Genomic DNA, 16,607 nt, shown 5'->3' on the forward strand with positions numbered 1-16,607 from the left:
TGAAAAGGGTGGGCAGCTAGCTAGTTAGCTAAATTGTAACTTAAGGTCAAAGTTGGAAACAAATCATGTTAGCATTCATCCTTCGACATGTGACACAATCAGTCATCAATATTGGCATGCTATTTAGCCTCATAGATTGGGCTATTTACAGCCCACAGAAAAATTACATATTTTCTTCAATGCAAGTTCATCAATTCATGGCTTCAAATCTTGAGCAGTAGAACAGAAATTCCTAGCAGTTAGCTACGCAAGAGTCCTAACAAATTGGAGCATGTGCGACGTGCGGATATGGCACAGGCTCTGCATGCAGCAAAATATTTTTAAAAAAAAGACGCCACTGCGGGCATCTCTGTCACTGGTTCACCACCAGAGACATCAGAGACATGGGGCAACTCCGTCACTGGTTCAGTAGAGACACAAGAGACATGGGGCAACTCCGTCACTGGTTCACAAGAGACACCAGAAACATGTTGCAACTCCGTCACTGGTTCCCTTGAATGACCTTAGTCATTGAATGACCATTTAGCTACAGTTTATATAATTAAATTGTACATGGTAATAGCAAAAAATACAAGTCACAGTGTCTGCATTTTTTGGTCTTGACAGTGGAGACAAACCCATAGTGTAACAAATGATTACCATTCATTATTTTGTTCTCTTTCTAGAATAAAACAAGCAGTTGAACTTGAAACGATCTTTTTTATTGGAGGTTATGTTCACTGTAGGGAACCTCACAATACGATGTGAAGAATTGCAGTGGAGGAATAAAAGGTTGATTCTTGTCAAACCCTAACCTTACATGCCAGAGTGCTCGATACACAGAACCATCCGGGAGGTCATCATTGGAAACTTTGTGGATTGTGCAGGCGTTTCATAAAGTAGGCCTACTCATGGTGATAGTGTCATGATCCGCCCCTGGTTTTCTCATTCACCTGCCTGCCACCCTGATCACTCCCAATTAACCCAACCACCTTCACCTGTGTTTCCCCTATATCAGTCCTTTCCTCCTAAACATTCCCTGCCAGATTGTCTCTTGTGTTTCAAAGTGCTTTCCCGCGATTCAAATCCTGACCTACCACCGATCCTGCCTGCTCTCTGATCCCTGCCTGTCTGACTCTTCTGCCGGTTCCTGATCCCCGCCTGTCTGACGATTCTCCCGGTTCCTGATCCCCGCCTGTCTGACTCTTCTGCCGGTTCCTGTTCCCAGCCTGTCTGACTATTCTGCCGGTTCCTGATCCCCACCTGTCTGACTATTCTGCCGGTTCATGATCCCCGCCTGTCTGACTATTCTGCCGGTTCCTGATCCCCGCCTGTCTGACTATTCTGCCTGCCGATCCTGTATCCGAATAAACTATTGACACTGTTCCATGCTCTTCGCCAGTCTGTGCACTTGGGTTCATCCAAACACTCACGTTACAGAACAATCTGGCCGACAATGGACCCAGCCCAGATGGACGACCGCATCTCCCGGATGGAGAGCGCGCTACAGCAGGTGATGGACGTCACGGCTCAGGGACAGCAAGACCTGATACGAATCCGCCAGGAATTGGCGAACGTCCAGACCGGCGCCACCGCTTCACCTCCTGCTCCAGCGGAGACAGAGACTCCGGTTCCTCTACCCCGTGAGCCTAGTGTATGAGTCCCCGAAAGCTACGATGGTGATCCTACCACCTGCAACACCTTCCTGTGCAATTGCACAATTCTCTTCTCTCTTCAGCCACTCACTTTCGCCTCCGAAGAAGCCCGGGTGGCTTACGCCGTAAATCATCTCTCCGGACGGGCGCGTCTTTGGGGCACCGCTGAATGGCAGAGAGGTACCTCCGCCTGCCGCTCCTTCCACTCCTTTGCGAAGAGCTCAGGAGAGTCTTCGGACCCGGTTCTCTGGGAGCCGAGGCCGGCCGGGAGTTGTTAGCCCTGTCCCAGGGACGTCGTTCAGTTTCGGACTACGCCATCGACTTCCGCACCAGGGCCCCCATGTGTTATTGGAACCCGGCCGCTCTCCGCGATGTCTTCCTACAAGGGCTGGCTGGGTACATCAAGGATGAGCTGGTTGCCTACGACCCGCCATCATCACTGGAAGCTCTGATCGAGCTTGCTATCCGCCTCGACCTCCGAATCCAGGCTCGCAGGAGGGAGAGGTGTTCTGAGGTTCCGCCACGCAGCCCTGTTCGCCCCTGTTCGCCCTTGGTTCCCGGCAACCCCCGCCTTCCTGCCGCAGACCCCAACCGCTCCCCTGAGAATGGGGAATCCGGAGCCAATGTAGCTGGGTCGCACCCATCTTTCCCCAGAGGAGAAAGAGAGAAGACGGAGGCAGAACCTCTGCCTGTACTGTGGTCAGCCTGGACACTTCGCCGATCATTGCCCGGTAAAAGCCAGAGCTCACCAGTAACCAGAGGCATACTGGTGAGCTCCATCTCAGACTCTGCCTCTTCCACAAGACCCACTCTCTCCGGTGAGCTCCTTTTGCCCTCCGGTTCCCATCCCATAACCGCACTTGTCGATTCAGGGGCAGACGAGAGCATCATGGATCGGCCCCTCGCTCTTCGGCTGGGACTCCATCCAGAGAGACTGCCAGTGCCGATCTCCGCCAGAGCCCTGGATGGACACGTGCTGGGGTGGGTAACTTCCCAGACAAATCCTGTATACATGCTCCCGCCTGGAGGCCACAGGGAGACCACTCAGTTCATGCTCCTGCCCACACCCAACCAGCCGGTCATCTTGGGTCACTCCTGGCTTCGCAGACACAACCCCAACATCGACTGGTCCACCTGCTCCATCCGAGAATGGGGAGTCACCTGTCAGCAATCCTGTCTCAGGATCTCTTAACCGTATCCTTCTTGAACCTGTTCAAACTCGCACACAACGTCTAACTGATCACTGTTTTGATTGTTTTTTTGTTTTGTTTTGTCTTGTTTTTGTTTTATTTATTTCTTATTGCTTGTTTATTTATTTATTTATTTATTTTTTCCACAATGTCTTGTTTTTTTTTTTGTTTTTTTTAAATATGTATGATGACTATATGCTCTGTAAGGTGACCTTGGGTGTTTTGAAAGGCGCCTCTAAATTAAATGTATTATTATTATTATTATTATTATCCTGTTGCTCTCGCTCCTGCTCCAGCCTCGGACGTCTCCGGGGTCCCTGCCGTTTACCATGACCTCAGAGAGGTCTTCAATAAGGCCAGGGCCACCTCCTTGCCCCCTCACTGTCCCTACGACTGTGCCATCGACCTACTTCCGGGCACCCCCCAGGGGACGCTTGTACTCCCTCTCCATTCCTGAGCGAGGGGCCATGGTGGACTATATCCAGAGTTCCCTAGCCACTGGGATCATCCAACCCTCCTCGTCACCGGCTGGGGCCGGGTTCCTCTTCGTGGGCAAGAAGGACAAGTCCCTGACACCCTGTATCGATTATCAAGGTCTGAACAACATCACAGTGAAGAACCACTATCCCCTTCCACTACTCTCCTCCGCCTTTGAGCTGCTCCAGGGGGCAACGGTCTTCACCAAACTCGACCTGAGGAACGCCTACCACCTGGTCCGTATCAGAGAGGGAGATGAGTGGAAGACGGCCTTCAACACCCCAACGGGGCATTACGAGTACCTCGTGATGCCCTTCGGCTTGACCAACGCCCCGGCAGTCTTTCAAGCTCTAGTCAACGACCTGCTGCGGGACATGATTGACAAGTTTGTCTTTGTTTATCTGGATGATATCCTGATTTTCTCCCGCAATCTCGTGGAACACGTCACCCACGTCCGCTCAGTTCTCCGTCGCCTCCTGGACAACTCCTTGTTCGTCAAAGCGGAGAAGTGCGAGTTCCATGCTCCCTCTGTCACCTTCCTAGGATATATTATTGCTAAGGACAGCCTTCAGATGGATCCAGCCAAGGTCTCTGCTGTGACATCCTGGGCTACCCCGGAGACACGCAAGCAGCTGCAGCGTTTCCTGGGGTTCGCCAACTTCTATCAGCGTTTCATCCGAGGGTTCAGCTCCATCGCCTCCCCCCTCTCGGCCCTCACCTCACCCAAGGTTCCTTTCCGTTGGTCTGACGCTGCTCAAGAGTCCTTCGAAGCCCTCAAGACCCGCTTCACCACCTCCCCCATCCTCCAGATCCCCGAACCCGAACGTCAGTTCATTGTGGAGGTGGACGCATCTGGTGTGGGAGTAGGGGGGATCCTCTCCCAGCGTTCATCCTCCGACCAGAAGGTCCACCCGTGTGCTTTTTTCTCTCGTCGCCTAACCCCCCGGAGAGAAATTAGGATATTGGAAACAGGGAGCTTCTGGCGGTGAAGCTGGCCCTGGAGGAGTGACGGCACTGGCTAGAGGGAACCAGGGTTCCGTTCCTGGTTTGGACTGATCACCGAAACCTGGAGTATATCCGAACCGCCAAGAGACTAAACTCCAGACAGGCCCGCTGGTCATTGTTTTTCGACCGGTTTAACTTCACCCTGTCCTATCGCCCTGGCTCTCGGAACACTAAACCAGATGCCCTTTCTCGACAGTTCCCTGAGTCCCCTGATGAGACGGCTGAATCCTCCACCATTGTCCCAGCCTCCTGCCTTGTCGCTGCTGTCACCTGGGAGATTGAGGAGAAGGTAAGGGCCGCCTCCCTTAATCTGCCAGCCCCCAGTTCCTGCCCCCCTGACCGCCTGTATGTTCCAGCCTTCCTCCGCTCCGACGTGCTCCAGTGGGGTCACGCTTCCCGACTCACCTGCCATCTCGGCATCCAGCGGACCCAGGACTTCCTGCGACGGCGCTTCTGGTGGCCGTCACTGGAGGAGGATGTCCGGGGCTTCGTCAACGCATGCCCCGTGTGTAACCAGAGTAAGACCTCTCGCCGCCCCCCTGCCGGCTTCCTGCACCCCTTGCCCATTCCCCATTGTCCCTGGTCGCACATCTCTCTGGACTTCGTGACCGCTCTTCCCGCGTCCAAGGGCCACACTGTCGTGCTCACCCTTGTGGATCGGTTTAGTAAGCTGGCCCATTTCATCCCCCTTACTAAACTCCCCTCTGCCAGAGAGACTGCGGACCTGCTCCTCCACCACGTCTTCCGCCTCCATGGGTTACCCACCGATGTCGTCTCTGACCGGGGCCCCAGTTCACCTCGGCCTCCTGGAGGGAGTTCTGCAGCCTAGTCGGGGCTACCGTCAGTCTATCTTCCGGCTTCCATCCCCAGTCAAATGGACAGACGAGAGGGTTAATCAGGACCTGGAGACCACCCTTCGATGCCTGGTGAACCGCAACCCGGCCTCCTTGTCTGACCAACTGGTATGGGTAGAATATGCGCATAACACCCTCACCTGTTCATCCACCGGTCTCTCTCCTTTTCAGTGCGCCTACGGGTACCTGCCACCCCTATTCCCCGACCTGGAGAATGAGTCTTCCTGCTCCTCGGCCCAAGCCCTGATCCGTCGTTGTCGACGCACCTGGACCCGGGCGCGCACTGCTCTCTCCAAGGCTGCAGATCGCCACGCTTCTGCTGCAAACAAGCACCGCATGCCGGCTCCTGCCTACCGACTTGGCCAGAAAGTCTGGCTCTCCACCCGTGAACTACCTCTCAAGGTGGAGAGTCGCAAGCTGGCCCCCAAGTTCATTGGAACATTCCCCATAATCTGCATCATAAACCCTGTGGCGGTACGCCTTCAGCTTCCTCGTTCCATGAGGATCCATCCCACCTTCCATGTCTCCAGGGTCAAACCTGTCCAGGAGAGCCCTCTGGCTCCTCTCGTTCCGCCCCCTCCTCCCCCTCAGCTCGTCGACGGGGGTCCGGTGTTCACCGTCCGGCGTCTCCTCTGCTCCCGCCGCCGTGGACGTGGGGTCCAGTATCTGGTGGACTGGGAGGGGTACGGTCCGGAGGAGCGCTCCTGGATCCCAGCTCGCTTCATCATGGACCCCCGCCTTATCTCTGACTTCCACCGATCCCAGCCAGCCTGACCAACCTGCCCCGTCCTCCCGCCCGCCCGCTACAGTTCCACCGGCGAGTGGTTCCTCTGACCTGCCGGGGAGAAGGGACTCCGATGTCGCGTCCTCCTCCTCTTCGGAGGACGCAATCTCTGAGGCCTCGGAGGAATTCTAACCCTCCTCCGTGCCCCCTCCACCCTCCCTGTTCGATTTAGGACGTATGGAGCCGTCCCTTGCCGGGGGGGGGTACTGTCATGATCCGCCCCTGGTTTTCTCATTCACCTGCCTGCCACCCTGATCACTCCCAATTAACCCAACCACCTTCACCTGTGTTTCCCCTATATCAGTCCTTTCCTCCCAAACATTCCCTGCCAGATTGTCTCTTGTGTTTCACAGTGCTTTCCCGCGATTCAAATCCTGACCTCCACCGATCCTGCCTGCTCTCTGATCCCTGCCTGTCTGACTCTTCTGCCGGTTCCTGATCCCCGCCTGTCTGACTCTTCTGCCGGTTCCTGATCCCCGCCTGTCTGACTCTTCTGCCGGTTCCTGATCCCCGCCTGTCTGACTCTTCTGCCGGTTCCTGATCCCCGCCTGTCTGACTATTCTGCCGGTTCCTGATCCCCGCCTGTCTGACTATTCTGCCTGGCGATCCTGTATCCGAATAAACTATTGACACTGTTCCACGCTCGTCGCCAGTCTGTGCACTTGGGTTCAGCCAAACGCTCACGTTACAGATAGTGAAAGGAGTAATGTCATGTGTATCATTTATTGGCATCTAGCGGAACAGAATTTGAAGAAATGTTATATTATATTAATTTGAGTATGTTTTATAACGTGAATGTGTAATGTTTACATGTATGTTGTTGTCTGGGGGGGCGCATGTCCTGCTGTCGCAGCACCGCCGACTTGAACGGCGGGATCCACATTGCTGGGCTGTCCATCTGGGTTGGTGGTGGTGTTGCAACAGTTGCATGATTGCAACACCATGACACTCCCATGATAAATGGTTGTGGTGATGTGGCTGTGTGTATGTGTGTAATGTGCATATGTGTATGAATTCATGTGTATTTGGGCGTATTTACTTGTATGTATATATGTGTGTAGGTATTTTGTACTGCATACTTCAGCTTTAGAAAATATGTTTTGTGGTTCCAAGTGGACAACTTTCATAATATATAATTATTTTCAGGTATTAATTGCAAGTTTTATTTAACTTAAAGAGGACCTATTATACTACTTTTCTGGTCCTAATTTCTTATTAATGACAGCACAAAAAACGATGTAGATTTTCGGGAAACTCTTCCTCTCATCTGGGCGCTTTCAGCATTCTCTGTCAACGCTCGGTTTCGTCCTTCTCCGGCCCCTCGCCCCCCTCCTGCCAACCCAACTCCGTTGTGATTGGTCACCTTCCTTGAAGCGTGCGCGCGCAGATTTGACCAGGCATATGGGGGTGTGGCAGAAGTGCCTCTACGTCAGGGGTCTCAAACTCGCGGCCCGGAGGCCAATTGAGGCCCGTGGGATGATATTTTGTGGCCCCCTACTTGACATCAAAGTTTAATGGTAATCAAATGTCAATTAAATCCCAAGTGTGGAAAACCAAGCCACACTCCTCATCACAATCGTTGTCCGTTGATGCTTTTCATGACAAATGACACATGTTCAAGAGCATTTTACGTGGGTGATTACAAACTGATTATCCAAGGTGTTCTCGGTCAGTCTTATTACCGTAACCCTATAAATACAGAGGTGAGCGCCGTGGTAATGCTGCACCATATGGCACTTCTGGCGGACCATGCAAATGGCAGGATTCGGAGGGAGAGGGTCTTTAGGGACCATAAAGATTTATTGGTAGGCTACATAAAAATATGTACATTTATGTCAAACCACTTCTTTTTTAATTCTGGGACTGTGCGCTCCATGCTACTGACAGAGTTCACTGCTGCAGCAACATGTTGTCACTCACTCTGCTTTTTGTTGTTGGCGTTCCCAATCCCGTGACCGCCGAACCAAACTACTTTTCGGGCCTCCATCTCACCCACAAGTGTCTCCACTTCAACCTCTGAGAAATTTCGCTTTTTCGCTTTTCTCAGTACTTCTTCCATTGTTTCCGACAAGACATAATACTTGCATCTGAGTCTGATTTATATGCAGATCGCATTCATGAGGTAATTTGCATTGACCATTTATGGTTAAAAAGGGGCGTGTACAGGGCGGAACGTGAAGCTGATTCAGCTGCGCACACTTTTAGGCATTCTGTGATTTATAAAGCAAAGATTGCGTACGGTGTGCGTACGCAGGGTTTTATAAATCTGAATATTTTATGCCGTACGCAAAACTTGGCTTTTGGGCATACGTACACTTTTAGTAACGATCCCACGCACAGTTTTATAAATGAGACCCCAGTACAGGACAGCTTACAGGCCAGTACAGGCCACCGTAGTGTACTGAAAAAGGAGGGGTCCGGGGGGTGGGGACCTGGGGGGATAAAGTTGGTGTCAATCTGCAACCCTCAGCGCTAGTGGCCACCTCAATATTACACACTGGACCTTGAAAATGAAACATTCCTCTTTGTCCAAAGTGACCATGAATGCCAATGGGTAACTAGTGTCCTGTCTTACACCATAAAGAGAAGATAAGCTAGGTTCCTGCGTTGTAGGTTAACAATGGATGAAGCATAAGAAAGTATGAGGTTTCTTGAACGCAGAAAAAATGTGTCTAAAGTAAAGATCAGGCCTGAGTCCGTTTCCCCTGAAGGGCTACACTGAGAGTGTGTAAAAGGCCCAGGAATGTGGGAGATTTAGAGACTGCTGAGGCACAGCGGACCACTCGAGGGCCAGGTCGATCCTCCACTTTGATGCTTTCAACTTGCTCAGATGTTTCTAGTTAGGTATTCACAGTTTAACTCCTACTGTTACCGTCAGGATTCTTCTTCTTTTTATTTTGAAGCACCCGTAACTCGTTGATGAAATGCAAAAAAGTTTGCCTAATCAGGGGAACTTCTGACATTTTTTCTAAATAACCACTACCTAAACAAACACACCATTGAGACCACATGATTGTCAACGTTGAATTGAGCAGGATTTTATTGCATAAATAAAGGCTTAGTTATTGCTAATTCAAAATATGTGGATTAGCAACGATTACTCAGAAGGTAGCAGAAAGTGGAAACTTGCCATGCCTGCGTTGGCTGTGTCTTTAACTAAATTGTTAATTGATATATTTTTGTTTTTAATGTGAATCAAATTTACATTACAGCTTTAGACAGGCATGTTTACATACATCAGTTTTAACCATATACTGTGTTTTATCATTTGCTGTATTTATCATCAGAATCACCATTTATTGAAAATATTAATTTGAAATAGTTTTCAAATGCACTACTGTGTTGTTTGGCCTGGACCTATTCCAAGACTCGTCCATCAGGATAAGGGATCAGGGAAAAGGCCAGAGGTCACTCTCAATTCACCTCTCAATTTAAAAATAAACCAACATACAGGGCTTAACAGAATTTTTTGACACGTCTAAAAGCATCTAAATAAATATAATCTTGAATCTAGAAATGTTGACATACTACATAAATCAGTCAAATCTATCGATACATGCAGAGACTCAGCTGCACGCCTCCTCACTGGTACCCGCTCCAGAGAACACATAACACCTGTCCTCCGTGAACTCCATTGGCTTCCAATTAAACACAGAATCAACTACAAAATCGTACTCATCACCTACAAGGCCCTCAACAGCCTAGCCCCCCCTACCCTGCCGACCTTCTCCATCACCACGCCCCCTCCCGATTCCTCAGGTCCATCTCTGCCAACCTGCTACAAGTTCCACGGACTGAGCGACGGACTTGGGGTGATCGGGCCTTCTCAGTTGCTGCCCCCACCCTTTGGAATTCACTCCCCTCCCACATCAAAGTCTCTCCAACCCTCTTCTTTCAAATCTGCCCTCAAAACATACCTTTTCACACTAGCCTTCCCCACCCCACCCCACCTTATTCTTCATGTTTAACCTCTGTTTTTCTTTTATTCCTAGTCTGTCTTACAGAGTTTAAATAGGGCAATATGTAAAGCGTCTTAGAGTACCATATTAAGCGCTATATAAATTTAATTTATTATTATTATTAGAAAAAACAAAAGCAACACAGGTGGGGTGGCATAGCATTTATTTGAGCCCTCAAAAAACAAGACAAAGGTTTGTAAGTACCAGGTGCCTATGCCCATTGTCTGAAGCAGTGGAAAAAAAAGAAAAAGATGTCTTCCACATAAAAAAAGGAGAGGAGGGGAGATACAGAGACAGAGAGACGGACACCAAGACAGAGACAGAGAGATGAGCATTAATGCTGTTGGTATTCAGTCCGCACTGTGAAGTTAAGTTATGGTGTTGATTATCATGAACATACAATACTAAAGCTGCAATAGTATCAACAATAGATGAACCCCATCCCAGAGTAGCACAAAACAAATAGACTACCTCCCATTATTTGAAAAAAAATAGGCACCGGATACTGACAGTAATACAAGCAGAGAGGCAACTGTATTTAAAAACTGAAAGCCGCCATACATATACACATATATTATATATACATATGTATACACACACACACACACACACACACACACACACACACACACACACACACACACACACACACACACAGCGTCTTAGAGTACCATATTAAGCGCTATATAAATTGTATTTATTATTATTATATATATATATAAAAATATATATACGTATACACACACACACACACACACATACATTTATATACATACATACATATATACACATACATATGTATATATACACACACACATACACAAATATCTAACCATATATATATATACACACACACACACTCATATATATATATGTACACATCTTCTAGATTAAAGGTTATCTAATGTGCCCTATAATGAGTAGGGTAGCAGAGCTGTGTCTGGGTTCCCTGATGGCCTCAAGATAGAACAATCATCACACAGAACAATATGTTCACCTTGAACTACTGAAATGTCATCCAATACGGTCCAACTTTATCAATAGACAGTTTCACGAAAGGTTATTCAAAGAAGACATGGAATAACAACTGAACTCTCTGTGGTTGTTGTTTTTAATGCAGGGTGTTTGAATAGTGGTCAAACAACAGATGTCTGGCCTGAGTGTGTGTACAGCGGGCTGCTGAAGAGGACAGAAACCAAGAAGTGAGGAAGGACAGCCAAGCAGCAGATGGGACCACCTTCACCCCAGAGCTCTCAATCTTTAGACTGCTGCGTGTGATGAGATAGCACAGAGGAGGAACCCCAACCACACACCATCAGGGATTAGGAGGAAACTATTATAAATCAAGATATAGATATATATTGTCTTTGTCATCAGCAGGTTGCTTATGCTTATTAGTATAACAAAGTTCACTGAGGCAAATAACAGCTCAGAAGAAACAGAAAGAAACTATTTAGTCAAATCAGAGCAGAAGGGAAGGGGGAGTGGCGGAGGTAGGCCGCAGGTTGGTTTCACAAGGTTTAACGTCCCACCTGGCCCGGGATTATGTGGGTCCCAGTGGCTACTCCGGCCTCTCGGGCCTCCATGCCCGAGCTCCTGGTCCGGTGGAGAGAAGGCCTTCATATGAACCAATGCTACAGGCTGCGGCCAGCGAGCTGCTCCCCACAGAGCTCCCTTCTCTCTGCCTTCTGAGCCATACTCTGCACTACGGGGATCCTGTTAGCCCAGCTCATCCAAACCAGTGGATTCCACATCGCAGTAGCTTAACAAAGAGGACCACAAATAGCACCCAGAAGAAAGCTGTGGCAACCTAAAAACCTCCCTCTTTCTCTCCCAAAATGTATCTCTGTCCTGTTTGCGTCACAAAAAATCTACTTTTGTCTTGGTCTTTGCAAATCCTTTGTGGTCAGATGATTCTTTGAGTGTCTGGAATTGCTGTTTGAGCTTAAATTGATATCCGACTGGTGCAAAAAAAGAAAGAAAAAAAAGGTCAACCTTCAAACAGTTTTTCTGTTTCTGTGAGCAGGCAGTAGGACAGCTACCAGGGGCCCTCCAAGTCAGCTCCGTTCTGCAGGGGTGAGGACACGACAGAGGTGGAGTAATAGCAGAGAACAGGTGAGGAGACAAAGATCAAAGAGAAAGGAGGTCCAGAAGAAGCCACCGAGAGGAAGAGAGAGAGGAAGAGAGGGAGAGAAGGGACAGCTTTTTAATATCAACCATAGAACACTTATTATGTATCCCACCTGGATTTCAAAAGTAGGTTTTCCTAGCAACATGGACATCACATACACAGTTTTGAAGTGGGAAGAAGGGACGGGTAAACCACAGTGATCTGTCATGGTGCTCTCAGGGGAGGTTAGGTCCTCTGCTCTTTATGGGTAGGAAAAGAGAATTAATGAGAGACTTAATCGATAGTTGTTAAGAATCTATGTGCCATTGTGGAAAGAGAAGGTGGCGGACAGAGGTTTTATGCGTTTGGAGGTAGTGTGCGTTAATTTGTTGGCTGTGTGTGTGTGTGTGTGTGTGTGTGTGTGTGTGTGTGTGTGTGTGTGTGTGTGTGTGTGTGTGTGTGTGTGTGTGTGTGTGTGTGTCTGTGTGTGCTCTCTCTTTCACTCACAAACACATTACCATACACACAATGTACAGGGTAGATAAGAACAAGGGGCTGCAGGCGTGAGCAGGCGGTCGCTAACATGCCTTTGGTATGTATGTATGTATGTATGTATGTATGTATGTATGTATGTATGTATGTATGTATGTATGTATGTATGTATGTATGTATGTATGTATGTATGGTTGTATGTATGTATGTATGTATGTATGTATGTATGGTTGTCACTAAGATGCCTGTGTGTTGGTTTGTGTGTGTGTGTGTGATAACTTACCAGATGAAACAGGAGGGCTGCGTTAACCAGAGGGTGAACACAGTTAGAACATTTTCCACAGGCTGAATGTGACTCCTCTAAATATCTGCCATATTTTAATGACATTTCTAAAGGCTAAACATCTGAACACAGTATTAATGAGGAAGTGATTATTCTGAACAGTAAGAAGTTATTAAGTGATACGTGGGCGTTCAAAGTGTTTGTTTCTGTATTATGCCATCAGCTTTCTTTGATTATCATTGTTTGATTTAATTGATATTACTATTATTGTTATTGAATTAACATGTACTTCAAACAAATGCATATTCAGTAGTTCTTAAATAAATGTTTGACAGTATAAGGTATATAGGTATCCAGAATATCTAACACAATGGAGATATGAAAGAGAAACACACATGCACACGCATGCCAATGTTGATGATCAGCACATGAACACAGCCATACCAAAACATACAACATGCCGGCTAGTGTGCTGCTTCCTGAGCTGGGCATGCAGTGTTCCTAGGAGCTTGAACCCATGGGACGATGCAGGGTCAGCAGCTAGGCCTGGTCCTGATCAACAGGAGTACCAGACTGAAGTCTAAACATCAATATGCCGTAGAAGACATTTCCCAGTAGTAAGGGGAAGTATCATCATTTATCCAACTAGAAATCACAACCATTTTCAAAATATATAAACTATGTAGTAAACTACAATGAAGTTGTTTCAGTGTAACCACTACTGAACAAGTGAACTCCATTGAAATATGTAGCAACATCTCTCACTACTGCAATAAGTGAATGGCCGACCCCCAGCAGAAGCTGTTAATCCTCTGCAATTGAGTCAAAATACAGCTGTATGTCTGCTCTTTAACCATAACAAGACACACATTAGGCACTCTTCATTTCACCCCGCTCGCTTCCTGCCAATCATTCCAGAATTATCAAGTCCTGACAACAAGCCACTCTTTGTGGAAGGAACCGCATTGTAACAGGTTCCCAACCCAGGTTCCTCTGAATGGGGCCTTAATGGTGAAGTCAGTGATCCACTTCTAAACTGTCCGCAGAGGATCCAGAAACCTTCAAACCCCAGCTGAAAACTGACCTACTCCGGGCGGGGATAGATGAGCCCTTCCTCTTAACATGGCCATTAGGGTAGAAGGAGCACTATTGTTGTTGATGTCATAGAACGTTTTTTTTGACGGTTTTATTAAATTGTTATATAATGCAAACATGAAACACTGTTAAGGGGAGCAGCAGCTGTATGGCAAATAAAAACAATTAGAGTTTGAAATTTCACTTTTAATATTAAAAGTTTAAGTTCTTGAAATACTTCAAGAGGAATTATGAAGCCTTGCAATTCGGCATGAGTCTGCCATGTGCTGCATACAGCATGCACAAGATATGGGGAGAGTACAAGTGCAAAATAGGACAAAGTGTAAAAAAAGTATAATAATTCAAGTGTTCAAGAGACACCATGGACTGTGGTCCTAATTATAATCAGGAGAACATCGTTCTAATCTAATCGTCCATATCGGAGGCTCTCATCAAACATCCTATCAACGCCTCCTTTCTGTGGTCTTAGCCCTAAAATAAACTGATTTTATATGTCAATACCTGAATCCTATGAGAAGCACTGTGTCACCTTTATCTTTCATTGAAGCCACCAACCCAACAATAAAACAAAGCTTGAATTGGTTTGAGCTCTTGAGAAATGAGTACTACAGATGACTCAGAACAGAAATCACTCATCAGCAGGAGGACGGAGTCAGGTGAAGCGTCAGCAAAAGGGCGAGTGGACACTCACCCCATCCTCTTCACCAGGTGGGTTCAGGTCCTGGTATACTGCTTCAATAAGGCTGCGTCTGTCAGGAGGAAAGAACACACAGAGTCACTACGGGCTCAACAGTGGGCTGTTGATGAAGTGTGAGTGAACTTCCACTTTCAGCTTGACTTCAAACAGAATGAGAATTAAAAGCATGCATTTGGACTTAGAGTTCTAGGAAGATGGGGGGGTGGTGTTGGGGGGGGGGGCGTGATACTTTCTTACTGCCGTCGTTGTGTAGGAGCGTTCTAATGAGCGACATTGTATATTAAATGCGGCACACAACTTAACGAGATATAAAAATTGCCTAAGAGGCTTTACCTCTCTCGGACACACACGCACACACACAAACTATAGAGAAGCTTAACCCTCTCATGGACGCGGTTCAACCACTGCCCAGATAGAGCTCCACACACACACCTTGCTGCCAGGGTCACTTTGTTGTGATATCAACAGTGTACAAAAAGGCCCTTCTACGTCTCCAAACAAACACCAGCGGCGTCTCTGGAGCACAATGTTCACAACAATAGATGGCAGGGACCAGCAAAAACAATGTTACTTCTGCCTTTGATGTTGATGTGAAGAATGCTAACGCAGGGTTTGACGCTTACCTTTTCCCAAGGAGTAAATGTGCTCCTAAGTTGAAAAATGTAGGAGCGTGGCGCAATGCAAATGTATTATGGTTCCGCTCTCTCGGCCATAAACCCACTGCCCAGACGGAGCTCCTGTTACTACAGTTCAGATGTTGTTGTAGGAGGCCACTGATGAAGAAGTTAAAGGGTTTTCTAAATATAGTACGTATTTTAGGAAAAGGTTGAAGTATTTCAACGATGGGACCGAGCTTGGAGCAGAATTTCTGTATTTTTACTCAAATGGTCTGAACAAACATTCAGAACAACTAGGGGTTCAGTTGCAGGGCTGATTGCTTTTTTAGTCCTATAACAGTATATAACATGAATAATAATCACACAAGTCATATTTTTTATTAATAGACTTTTATTAATAAAAGAAAATGCAAATAATGGTATTTCAATATTGAATTTGGTCTCAGTCCCGGTGTTCAGCCAGGTTATCTGATAGTCCCACAGACTAAAGTTATATGCTGCATCAGGTTGTGGTGAATCCTTCAGTGCAGTATCTGCAGCGTCCTCTGTTTGTCTTCACTGGCATGTGTGTGAGTAGGTCAGCGCCTGCATCCGGTAGGGGTTTACAGATGGCCTCTTGGCTGGGACCCGGTTCGGTGAACTCCCATCACCTGAGGATGGTCTCTATAGAGCATTCAGAAGGATCCTGAATGTCACCTTCTGCGTTGTTGGGCTCCCATTGCCTGAAGATGGTCGTCCCCTCTTTGTTGTGCTGAGAGTTGTGTTCCCCAGGCTTAGAGAGGATGCGGATTGGACCTGAAACAGTCTCCTGTTCAGTACGTCTTTCCTAGTTCGCAGATTTTTAGTGCTTTGCCAGAATCATGTCTTCTGAAACAAACTTCTGGAAGTACTCCAGTGGTCGGGGGAGGGAAAGGCCTCACCGCTGACACTTTCTCATCTTCATCTGCCTCTTCGTCACTCGCATCAGTGTCGTCTGATTCCATTTCAAAATCCCTCTCACCATTTTGCCAGTCAATCCCAACCTGCACACTGTAATGACCACTAATGATGATCATTACATATAACAGATAGCTATAATGATAGGTCTATGAATGTAGTTTACCACTACGGATGATCAATACATATAACAGATAGCTATAATGATAGGTCTATGAATGTAGTTTACCACTACGGATGATCAATACATATAACAGATAGCTATAATGATAGGTCTATGAATGTAGTTTATCACTATGGATGATCAATACATATAACAGATAGCTATAATGATAGGTCTATGAATGTAGTTTATCACTATGGATGATCACTACATATAACAGATAGCTATAATGATAGGTCTATGAATTTAGTTTACCACTATTGATGATCAATACATAATAGATAGCTATAATGATAGGTCTATGAATGTAG

The 16,607-nt window shown here is 47.2% G+C and overlaps 1 pseudogene; it reads right to left on the minus strand.

Moving 5' to 3' along the window:
• Positions 1-10,056: 10,056 nt before the first annotated feature.
• Positions 10,057-16,607, minus strand: part of LOC130404291 (protein phosphatase 1B-like) — a 34,282-nt pseudogene continuing 27,731 nt past the window's right edge.

This window comes from Gadus chalcogrammus, chromosome 15 (genome assembly GCF_026213295.1).
Source record: "Gadus chalcogrammus isolate NIFS_2021 chromosome 15, NIFS_Gcha_1.0, whole genome shotgun sequence".
NCBI classification, from domain to species: Eukaryota; Metazoa; Chordata; class Actinopteri; order Gadiformes; family Gadidae; genus Gadus; species Gadus chalcogrammus.